Here is a 12,626-nt window from a genome sequence, read left to right as displayed (position 1 = left end):
GTAATATCTGTTTAAAAATCATTGTAAGCTACCATCTGTACCAGGCTTTTTTCTTTTAGGCCACCAAACAACTCCAAAATCATGACAAAGACTTCTTATTCATTTTGAATGCTCAGCCTAGCTTAGGCTCATTTCTGGTTCTTTCTTTTAACTTAAAATAACCTGTTTCTTTTTATCTTCCTTTTGTCTCAGAGTTTTTTATTTTTCCTTCTTCTGTATATCTTACTTTCACTCTTTCTCTTGTCTGGTAGCTGGCAACTGCCTGGCTGGCCCCAGGTGTCTCCCTTGTTCTCTCCTCTTCTCTTGTTATTCTTCCTTCTCTCCAGCATAGATTTCTCCTCCTATTGATTCTCTCTGCCTGCCAGCCTCAACTAACCTTCTTCTGCCTAGCTATTGACCATTCAGGCTTTTATTTGACCAATCAGGTGTCTTAGGCAAGCAAGGTACAGCATATGCAACACATCTTTACAAAATTAAACACTGTCTTTACATTGTTAAACAAATGCAGCATAAAAATGACAAATATAACACAATTTTATACAGGTAAAGTAATATTCTGCAGCATAAACAAATGTAACCCACCTTTGCCCAGATAATATTCCACAAAAGCCATCCAATCTGAAAAAAACTTAAAATATATGTACAGATGTGATATCATTCACAAACCTCTGTGTTGTTGTTATCCTCAGATATAGAAATTAATACCAACTCCATGAACTAATATGAACATCTGCCTTACTTGGGGGGGATTTTTGTTGGTATGGAAAGAGATGTTAAGTGCATTTTGCAAGTTAGTAAGGTATGGAAACAGTTTCTGTACACAAGTATTTTGTCAGTCAATCACTCTGTCTTATACTTTGCTGCTATATCACTCACTAAAAATTTCTTGTATGCACATTTACATCAGCTTTTTTTAATAAGGTTAATTTCTTTTTAGTGAATGCCCCCTCTTCTAACATGTCAAATGAAATACTTAAGTTTCTTCACAAAATGTAACTGAAATAATTAGGTAAGAGTGGTCTATCTTGTCTCATTCTTTCCTCTAAGAACTGTGTGTTCTACTAACTTTTACTCTTTTAGAATATTGACCTCAGCTAATTATAATTATCACAGGCAGGACATGTTCTTTAAATCAGAGTGCTTCATGAGTTATGGAGTAACAGTGAACCCAAGTGAATGAATATTCTTCAATTTTTAATGAATGATTTTGATAACTTCAAGATAAATATAAAGATTAGAATAGATGCCACCTACAGTTTGGTATTGAGTGTATTATATGAGAATGTAAAGCTAAGTAAATGGAGCAATATTGTAATCCAGTTCCATATTTTACACTCATGACTACTGGGATCCTATATTAAACATTTTGAAAATCTTCAAAAGAATTCAGTTCCTAGTATGTTGAAATGGATCAGATTTTTTCTTTTCTACAAAGAAAAAATATAAAGGCATTATACAAAGATTCCAGTGTGCCCAATACTATATGTCGGTATCTATTAATTTGTTACTATCACTAATATATGCAATTTTTTAATTTTCAAAAATACTTTATTTTCTTTTTCATTTTTTTTTTTGGTTTTTTGAGACAGGGTTTCTTTGTATTGCTTTGAAACCTGTCCTGGAACTCGAGGCTGGCTTCGAACTCATAGAGATCTGCCTGCCTCTGCCTCCTGAGTGCTGGGATTAAAGGCGTGCACCACCAATGCCCGGCTTTCTTTTTGATTTTTTAATAATAAACTCTAGTGATTAGATACACCATTTTGGTTAGTAGATTTCTTGAGAATATTCCTAGTGCATCATTAAAGTATTGTATCCATTGATCAGTACTGCCTTTTTCCTGCATGAATATCCAGGCTGTTGATAACTACTGATTTGCCTTGTGGTACTATGGAACTAACATGCAAGTGAGCTCAATTGGCATTTGACTTACTGAGTCGAACTTACTTTGTGTAACATAATGTATACAACTACCATCCTCAAGCAGGCCATGACATCATGAATGATAGGATATTTTTCTTTTGTTAGAGCTAAGAATATATAGATGTGCAGTCAGATATGTGACCCATGTCTGTCAACACTACTGATTTTATATATTGATGCATTGGTGGAGAGCTAGGGCAAGTCCATTGGCTGTGCTGGACAGTACTGGAGTAAACAAAGCAGTGAAGATATCTCTTTGATGTAGTATTTAAATTTCATCTAGACATACTGTCAGTAGTAGGACTGCTGAATTGTATGACAACCATAATACACATTTGTGAATGATGTATACCTGTGGATGTGGTTATCAGTATGCATGCCTGTTTTTTAACCTATCTCTGACTCCACTTTGTAATCATCAATATGTGTGGATCCCAGAGCTTGAGATCAGATGTCTTCCTCAGTCACTCTCCACCTTAGTGTTTAAGACAGGGTCTCTTTCTATGTAATTATTTTTAAAAGTTATTTACAATTCATAATATAATTCATTGAAAAATCATTTTATTTCTACAATTCTGGAAACTAGCTAATATTTTATATTAATATTTAAGGGAGCTCAGATCCAGACAAATTATACTACTTACCCAATTTTTGAGCTGTTGATTATATAGAAAGGTCACATTACTCTGAATGGGTGTTTTCATTAAAGCATACTGTTGGTCCCCCTTACTAGCCACCTACATGTTCTGAAACTCACTAGCCAACAGAGAATATCTAATGTTTTCTCTAAACCTTAATGTATTCAGAATTCCCTAAGGATGTTTTTTAAAACTATTTTTGAGCTCCATTCCACTTCTCAAATGTACTAAAGTATATTCATGTTATCAATAACCAGATGACTCTCATGCAGGTGCCCCACTGTAGAAAAACTCCATATAGACAATATTTCTGATGAACCCTGGTATAATTCAAGTATTCTTCTGTTTCATCACACTTTCTTACACTGAGAAACACATGATAATTTTGGAAAGACTAGAAAAAAAACAGATGTTAGATTTTGATTTGATGTGTTTTTTTCCAAAATAATTATTTAATTTTTTCATTAAAAATTTTAATATGTGAATGTTCTACTACCTAAAATCATTGTGTGCATGTGTAGTATTCTGCTTTTGGTAAACCCCAAAATGTACCAAAATCATGGCACACTGCATATGTTTTTCAAATTTATAATGAAAAATATTTTTTTGAGAATTTAACAAAGTAAATGAGAACTTCTCTGCTAGTTATGTTCTCCAAAATACCTGGAAAATAAATTCCTCATAAAAATTTTCACAGATACAAAATTCTCACATATAAGGTAGTTTATCTTTTTGTAAGCTTTGAAATTTCCCAGTGAATGCCAACAAGGTTTTGCAACTGATTGAAGTTTGAAAAACCTCTTTAGACCAGATATGCTTTTGCTTCTCTCTAGTTTCACATCACTTCATGTTAGAAACAGGACTTTTATATAGTTAAGAAAGTCACTTTAACTTAGTGATTATTTAGACTTCTGGTATACAAATATTTCAGCAACTATCATGTCTCCATTGATGTATCAGTTCATACCACATAATTCCCCACTCATTAGAGTTAGATGCATGAGTATGTCCACTGATAAAGGTTTACAGTGTTCATAAAAAGGATTTCATGATGATCTACAAGCACAAACTTTATCTCTAAGATCAGAATTTAGTCATCTGTACAGTAGAAACTATTAAATAAAGACATGAGAAGTCTAGATTTTAGAACCATCAGGGGTTTATTTTTTGTTTTGTTATTGTTATTCTTTTTAATAATCATAGTGACTTTGAATAAAAAGGCACTTTAATTCTGTGGGCATTAGTTTCTTCCAACGTAGGATAATTTTAAAGTTCCTTATAGGTGCCACAAATATTCATTCAAAAGTAAAATAATGTAGGATAAACTGATATTATATAGGATGGTCAGGGAAATTCTGCTACTGTGACATTTGAGCAGAGGACTGAAAGAAGAGATGGAGACTATAATGGAAATAGGTAATCACAAGAATCAGGTTGATATCTCAAATGAATAATTCAAAAATGAAAGATATATTAACCATATTACAAATATTATTTAATCAATAGCCTAAACCAAAAGATGAAAGAGAAAAGCAAGTGTTATTATTACCTGTCAATGAATGCTGTGCATACAGTAATCTCATATTCATCAAATTAATATTTCCCAATTTTCCATTTTTATTGTTGCCTACTTTTATATGTATAGTAAACAAAAAGAATAAGAAATTCAGCACTATGAATCTATTTTTGTTTACATGGGAATTCTGTTTGAAATTCCTGAAAAACTCGTTCTGTGAATACACCTTTGTTAAAAGTTACCAAAAGTGTTGAAACAAAAGTAAATTAACACATAATAGAGAACCAGTATCTACACTAAATTATATTAAAATCTGTGAATAAATCCATTTTTAATACAACAATTTTATTAGTTTTAGAGATTATCATCTACCAACTAAATACTTCTGAGAGTGTCCTTTAAAACAGGAATGGCAAGCAGGAAAAGGTCAGCATGATCATATTTAAATTGCCATTGTGGGCTTTTTGAGTGTTGATATTATGGTTATCATTGCTGAAAATAATTATCACAGCATTATGCTCACATTTTCTTTTGAGAAGCTAGAAAAGTGGTTATTTCTCTGTTAAAAACTGTTGCTGCCACAACAGCAGAAATAATTAAGAATTCTTTTTTCATCTTGTAAAAACCACTTTTTTAAGTGACAAATGCGCATATGACACCCAGATAGACTGACAGGAAAGAGATTAAATTGGTGACAGATTTTAAGATGTTTAGTGTGTGTGTGTGTGTGTGTGTGTGTGTGTCTGTGTGTCTGTGTGTGTGTGTGTGTGTGTGTGTGTGTGTGTGTGTGTGTGTGTGTTTCCCAGTCAAAAAGTGGGCTATTTTAACTAGGAACTGTATTTTACATACATGTTGTATTTCTATTTTCATAATGGTTCATGATAGATACATGCATCTCTAAACATTACATGGTTTGTCATTTAAAACAGATGAAATATGGAAACACTGAAAATATTTTATCACTTGATTTGAAATGCCACATATTTATCACAATTTATAATAATATTGTTTTCAATAATAAAGATCATACTAGAATTTTTAAAAACAAATATAATTTAATTACTTTGCCGCAAGCTCAATTATAATGAGCAATTCTTAATCATCAAAATATGCAAAATATAATAGATACCAATTTATTTTGTCAGTGAATATTTAAGTAAACCTCAGTATGATTAGTCTTCATTATTTCAAATTATCAATTTATGATAATTCCGAATGGCATGACCTAAATCTAATCTTGACATTATGTAAAAGAGGTTAGTTCTTATAGGTAAATTCATAGTAAGAAACATATTTCAAAGTAACTCTCCAAGTTTGAAACTGTCAACTACAAACCCCACAAAAAATTAAAAATTATTTTGAAAATCTAATTTAAGAAGGCTAGAAAGATGGCTTAGTGGTTAAGAATACTTACTGTTTTGCAAAAGAACCAGATTCATTCCCTAGGACTCACATCGTGGCTCACAACCATCAGTAACTCCAGTTTCAAAGAAACAAGACACCTTCTGGTGACCACCATGGGAACAAGAAATGCATTGGTTTTTATACATATAAGAAGGAAGGCAAAACACTAACATATACATATACATATACATATACATATATATATATATATTTATATATATATATATGAGATAAAAAAATCTTTTAGAAATCTTGTTCAGTTGGTAGAATATTTGCCTACTAATGCATGTGTTATGTTCAATCCTCAGCACTATAAAACTTGATGTAGTTGCAATACAGATAACCCTGGCTTTTAGGAGGCAGAAACAGGAAGATCAGAAAAAATTAAGATCATGCATAACTACATATCGACTCCAGAGTCAGCCTGTGTTATATGAGGCCATTTCTCAAAAACTCAAAATTAAATTCTGTCTTATACTGTCAGTAAAGTAATACATAAATGTCTTCTATGTGACATTGGTTTAGATATGTGAAATCTAGATGCAGAGAGGTATATTTGAAGTACTGGTCTGAGAAGCTAGTTGATTTTAGTATTTTTGTTTTGGCATTGTCCAAAAGTAGCTTTATGTCTTGAACATGTTATTTACTATGAAGTTTCTTATTTTCTCCACCTGTAAAATGAAGCATTTGTATAATTTCAGGACCCCTTTTTAGCACTTGCTATGGCCTAAAACACCTAATGGGAAAATTGGTTAACCAAAATAAACAGTTTATACTATTAATTTAAATTATTTCCTGTAGTTATTCTAAAGTAATCAAAATACAACAATATCAATACTAGCATTTAATTATTCAGTACAAATGTTGCCCTTGGCCCTACTTCTATCATACATCAGGAATGCTTCCCTTCCATTCCACATTTTCTAACTTCCTTGTTTTGGAATTTTTCCCCTATTTCTAGCTTTTGGTAAAGTGTGATTATCTATTACCTATGTTCTTGTGAGTATAGTTAACTTCCTTTGGTTGGAGCTTTTCTTCCAGAACTTTCTGTAGTGCTGGATTTGTGGATATGTATTGAGTAAATCTAGTTTTGTTATCGAATATCTTGTTTTCTCCATCTATAGTGATTGAGAATTTTACTGGGTATAGTAGTCTGGGCTGGCATCCATGGTCTCTTAGTGTTTGTAGAACATCTATCCAGGACCTCTAGCTTTCAGAGTTTCCATTGAGAAGTCAGTTGTAATTCTGATTGGTCTGCCTTTATATGTTACTTGTCCTTTTTGCTTTATAGCTCTTAATATTCTTTCTTTATTCTGTATGTTTAGTGTTTTGATTATTATGTGGCAAGGGGGCTTTTTTGGTCAGTCTGTTTGGTATTCTGTAAGCTTCTTATACTTTGATAGTTATGTCCTTTAGGCTGGGAAAGTTTTCTTCTGTGATTTTGTGATTTCCTTCTGTGATTTCTGCACCTTGAGCTGGATTTCTTCACCTTCTTCTATACCTATTATTCTTAGGTTTGGTCTTTTCATGCTGTCCTAAGTTTCTTGAATATTTTTTATTAAGGATTTGTTAGATTTAACATTCTCTTTGGTTGATGAATCTATTTCCTCTAGTGTATCTTCAACACCTGAGATTCTCTTCCATCTCTTGTATTCTGTTGGTTATGCTTGCATCTGTAGTTCCTGATTGTCTGCCCAGATTTTCCATTTCCAGCATTCCCTCAGTTTGTGTTTTCTTTATTGCCTCTATTTCAGTTTTCAAATTTTGAACTGTTTGAATTGTTTCCTTCACCTGTTTGATTTTTTCTTGGCTTTTATTGCTTTCTTTAAGACATTTGTTGATTTCTTGCATTTTTTGGTTTGTCTTTTCCTCCATGTTTCCATTTTTTGTCTTTCCCTCCATTTCTTTAAGGAATTTTCTCATTTCCTCTATAAGGGCCTCTATCATCTTCATAAAGTTATTTCTAAGGTCATTTTCTTCTGCTTCATCTGTGTTGGGATGTTCAGTTCTTGCCTGCGTAGAACCTCTAGTCTCTGGTGGCGTCATATATCTGTGTTGTTGAATGTGATACTGCTATCAACCCATCTCTTCTTCCAGTGGGTGCAGGTAGGGCCTCTTCTTTCTTGGTGGTGCAGGGCTAAGGCTCCAATGGCTGTAGATGTGGTGCTGAATGGTTTGGGGCTTCACCCAGGTATCTAAAATTACACATTTTCTAGACAACCTTAATTCATACCATTTAAATATGACTTTTCAACATAATTCTGTGTGAACATCCCATAAGTTCATATGCAACTACCCTAGTTTTATGTGACTCTTCTTGTTGGTCTTTAAGAAAACTTCTTTTATTACTGAAACAAAGAAATAGAAGACATCAAAATAAAAAATACTATGAATGACAGTAAATGAATAATGGTAGAGATAAGGGTCATAATCACTTTGTATCCTATGGTGTAATAGATAATAGGAAACAGTGAGATGACAGAAAATTTGTTTAAGCATTATAATAACATTGACATCTCTTGTTTGTTTTTATTTTAATATTTTGTATTTTCCAGTTTCAATACTATAATCATAGCCCAACAAGGATTAATAGGCTATATTATGAAATGTGTCTATATGTCTAAGAATTTCCATTTAAACAGGTATTTGGCCATTAGGAGGGTTTGTACAGACTTCCTTAATAATCCTTATTATTCATTCTTTAATCAATCATTGATTACATTTTCTGTGTTTTTACTTTATATTCTGAAAATATTTTATTTACTCCATTAAAAAATGATATGTTGTTATTTTGTGATTTAAAATCTAGTAATGTATTACAAGAATGATAGTATTAATTGATATTGATTTATGATTGCTTCTTGACAAATCATCTTTAAAATAGTATATATTTCTAACACTGAATGTTCTGACTACAACTTTGATATCTCAGCTGAATGATTGTCATGCAGGAGCATTTTAAGTGTTCCTGTCTGGTGACTGTTGAGAAGGATCTTAAATATTTAATTACATCTGACAACAATAGATAAGACAATTAAAAATATTCATAGAGCTAGAGAAATACATATCTAATACTTATTTTACAGTGGCTTCTAGGAATTGAGTTCATTGGAATTTACAACAATGTTTAATACAGAGATGTATGTAAACTGACTTCTAAATAAATTAGTGCCAAAATAATCTTGTACATAACCTATTCATTTATAATTCATCTCTGAAGGGATATGCACCACAACCTGGAATAATTAATTTTCACTTAATTTTTAAAAGGTACTTTATAGTACTGATAATGCCAACTTTCAGAATCAGAATGGTAGGGTTTCCAAATTGATCACTTAACAACTTGCTACCATGAAAAAGTTAGTTCATTGCTTTATTTATTGCCTATAGCCCAAGGATAATAATAGTGTCTACTTCATAGAAGCTCTATGAGGATTAAATGAGTCACCATGTACAAAGCACTTGAATAGCAGCCACTCAATTCTGGTTGTATATCATCTGGTCTCTATTCTACATCTTTCTCCATGTTGGGATATTGGCTGGCTTAATCTAGTACAAGTCATGTGACTACAGTCCCAATTACTCGAATTTGTATGTGCAGTTGTGCTCTCATGTCCTAAAAGTACAGTTTTGATAACAGACATTAACTCCCTTTGACTATTACAATCATTTTATTCCATCTTCTATGATGATTCATGAGCATTTGGGAGAGAGGGTGTGATATAAATATCCCAAATAGGGAAGAGCAGTTCACAATCTCTCATCCTCTGTATGTTGCCTGCTTGTGGATCTCTGCTAATTATCATCTACTGCTAAATAAGCTTCCCTCCAGAAAGGTGAGAGATACACTAATATATGGGTATAGAAATAAGAGCTTAGAAGAGAGTTTATTATTATGTTGATTTATCAGAATAATAGGACAAGGTTCTTTCCTAGGGACTATGACCTAACCATGGATTTTTGACCCAGTTAATGGTATCAAGCATGGACTCTATCATGTAGAGTGGTTTTAAAATACAATCAGAAAGTGGCTGTTACTCCCATTACATTTGTCCTGCTATTGCACCAGGGATATGTTCATATGGATCATAGCCTGATAAAACCATTGGTAACTTCTCTCACACAATAGCATGCAGAGAACCTTCAAGAACTATAAAAGACAGCTACTAGGTATACAACTTCTGGGATAGTCTGAACTATATTTCTCCAAGTCCCATGACTCAGGTGTGTGGTGTCTTCAGCAACAAGGTCTTATTGACAAGTTCTGGAGGGTAAACAAGAACAATGCAATAGTATGTCATTTATTCATGGACCATACTGACAAACAATTTGAAAAGAGGTAATCCATACCAGGCACTAGACTTTATTTTTGATAACCTATGCCCTTCCCTGTTGTAAGGTAACTATTTAAAGTCTTTTTATGTGTGTATATATTTTAGGAAGCTTCCACAGTAGTAGGTTTCTATATGGCATTTTCAAAGGACTTTTAGTGTTGGTTATTCTTTCCCACACTCCTTCTCTGCCCTGCTTTCCTATCCCCCACCCCATATCCCTTACTGTTCCATTATTTCCCTTTCTCCCTTCATCCCACCCTGAGTTCCAATAGAAAGATAGAATGATAATGGAGCAGAAAAATACTCAAATTAGTAAGCACAAAAGAGCCTTTTTATGATGTCTATTCTTTACTTGTTTCTCTTTATCCAGCTGCCATATGGTAACTATAGTTTACAAAACAGTCAACATATCTACTTATACAATGCATGCAAACCTGTAGCCATCAATAATCATTACTCTCAGAGTTGTTATTCTAATACCAATATAGTCCAGATGAGAAAACTCAATAGATATTATAATTCGTCTCTTTCTTCTTATAGTCACCAAAGTATGTATTATGTCGCCATGGTTGTTAAGTTTGACAAACTAATAGCTTACATGTTTCTGCTTGAAATCTGTTTCAGAGCTTATGCTTTTAAAAACATATTTACTTAATTTTACTTTTAAAGTATAAGCTATGTACATATCTAAAAAACTATGCAATCAAAATTTACTCAATTAGCTTCATTTCCTGATTAATTACCTGTGCTTCATTATTACTCTTCTGCTGAAAGTGTCTATCCTAAGACTATATCTGACTTTCTCTTTCCTCCATTTCTTTTTTCAAAACAAACTTTATACAAGAAAATGGTTATTTGAAATGCTTGCAAAATAAGTTGTGACATAACTGACTAAAGTTATTTAAAAGTTATTTATTTTAAAAACTTTAACTTCATTCCAGAACCTGTACCAAGTTCTTAATAGCTGTTTTTTGTCTAACAACTTGTATGATTTGTTCACAGGAAGAAAAAATATACAAGGCTACTACTTTTTTTCAAACTTGGTTGAAATTGAAACAAGTTGTATACATAAACTCAAAGAATCTAAGCATTTTGAAATCCAACCTTTATTTTCACTCAGACACCCTTAGGAATCTTGATGTGTCTACTAACTTTCTGAATTTGAATATCTGAACAGTTCATTCTTTTTTCTCTTTCTTTCTTCAGTTCCTTGACAATAGTGCTTCAGGAGGTGAAGGGAGATCTTTGGCAGCATCTATGAGAGAAATTGCTAAAAGATATTCTGAGGCACCCGCAAGGGGACCTGCTTCGCGACCTGAAAGAGGACGACCTGTCAGACTTGAAAGGGGTTATGCTGAAAATCCTGCTACAGTTCTTTCTGTGAGACCTGCTCAAGGACGAGCAACGATTCCTGCAAGGGGCTATTCCATGAGCCCTGCAAGAGGATACACTGAGAGATGTGGGAGAGAACGCGCTCAGAGTCTTGCAAGAGGATACAATGAGAGACAAGCAAGGGCAAGAACCGTGAGTCCTTTCCGGATGCGTCCTGTGAGTTCTGCACAGGGAAGTGCTCTGCAACAGGCGCGAAGACTTCCCATGAGAAATGAAGAAGAATTTCTTCTGGGAGCTGCAGTGGGACTTACTGTGAAATCAGCAGAAGGATATGATGAAGAAACTTACAGACCTACCAGACAATCTAGCCAGTAAGTTTCTTTCATGTGGTTTTACAATAACATGCCCAGTAGATATTATATCTCTAAAGTAAGGTTGGATTTTTCACATAAATACATTTATGACTATGAGTATATAAAGACATATTATATAGGGATTATTTTAAGAACTTAAAGGAATTAGTAAAAAGGAAATAATTCAAACTGTGTTGGCTACTTTCATCTTTCTTTTATTTGAGGATAGTGTATGAAGTGAAAAGGAACAATATATTAGAGATCCAGAAAGTGACAAAACATTTTTAAAAAGATAAATCTATCTTAAAGCAAAAGGTATATCTCATTGCACTGCCATTCTTATTCTCTAGTCAGCTAAGGTGAGATGTATTCAGGTCTGCCCCACATTATTAGTAACATTGTAGGACTTTGACTAAAGAAATTATCCTCTCTTTAGGATATAACACTCTAATGGCATATGCTAGCAGCTTAAGAAGCCAAGTTACACTATGTTATGATAAATCTTTCTGCCAAAAGCCATCTGAGCTCTACCGCCACATGGGCACTTTTCTGCCAGCCACCTGAGTTCTGATCGCCGAGTTAGGGCCCCAAATAATATACAGAAACTTCTATTAGGTACAAATGCTGCTTGGCCAATGACTAGGTTTCTCATCTGTTAGCTCAGTCTTAATTGTTATAAATCTATATATTTTGTAAGACTTACCTTATTGGAAGCCTTCCATTGGCATCCTCTTCTCGGGATCACATGGTGACTCTGAAAGGCATCCTCATCCCGGGATCACATGGTGACTCTGGAGGAAGAGAGAAGGGGCCCACTTCCTTCTTTCCTTGTTTATGTATGAGTCTCCCTGCTATGTCATTTCCTGCCTGGATCATCACTTCTTTACTACATTTCCCAGAATCCTACTTGACTCCTAGTCCTGCCTAACTTGCTGCCTCCTTAGCCAAACAGTACTTTATTCAACAATCAATAAGATGAACATGCACAGAAGTACATTCCCCATCAACACTATGCATTTATAGCTTCTGCTCAGACTTCTACTCACTTTTAACTAACTGAAGAGAATCACGTAACCAAACCTGACAGACCAGAAAAGGATAGACTTGACTTACAAGGAAGGAGGAGAGG

At 33.6% G+C, this 12,626-nt stretch overlaps 1 long non-coding RNA gene across 1 annotated transcript; it reads right to left on the bottom strand.

Moving 5' to 3' along the window:
* Positions 1–498: 498 nt before the first annotated feature.
* On the bottom strand, positions 499–12,248 carry LOC113830932. Its single transcript, XR_004771481.1, has 3 exons — positions 12,201–12,248; positions 5,489–5,579; positions 499–628 (listed from the first exon to the last, which is right to left on the bottom strand). It is a non-coding gene; the product is annotated as an uncharacterized LOC113830932 (long non-coding RNA).
* Positions 12,249–12,626: the final 378 nt, after the last annotated feature.

This window comes from Cricetulus griseus, chromosome X (genome assembly GCF_003668045.3).
Source record: "Cricetulus griseus strain 17A/GY chromosome X, alternate assembly CriGri-PICRH-1.0, whole genome shotgun sequence".
In the NCBI taxonomy this organism is placed as follows: Eukaryota; Metazoa; Chordata; class Mammalia; order Rodentia; family Cricetidae; genus Cricetulus; species Cricetulus griseus.
The sequence above is the reverse complement of the archived record's forward strand: the minus strand, read 5'-3'. Positions and strand labels throughout refer to the sequence as shown.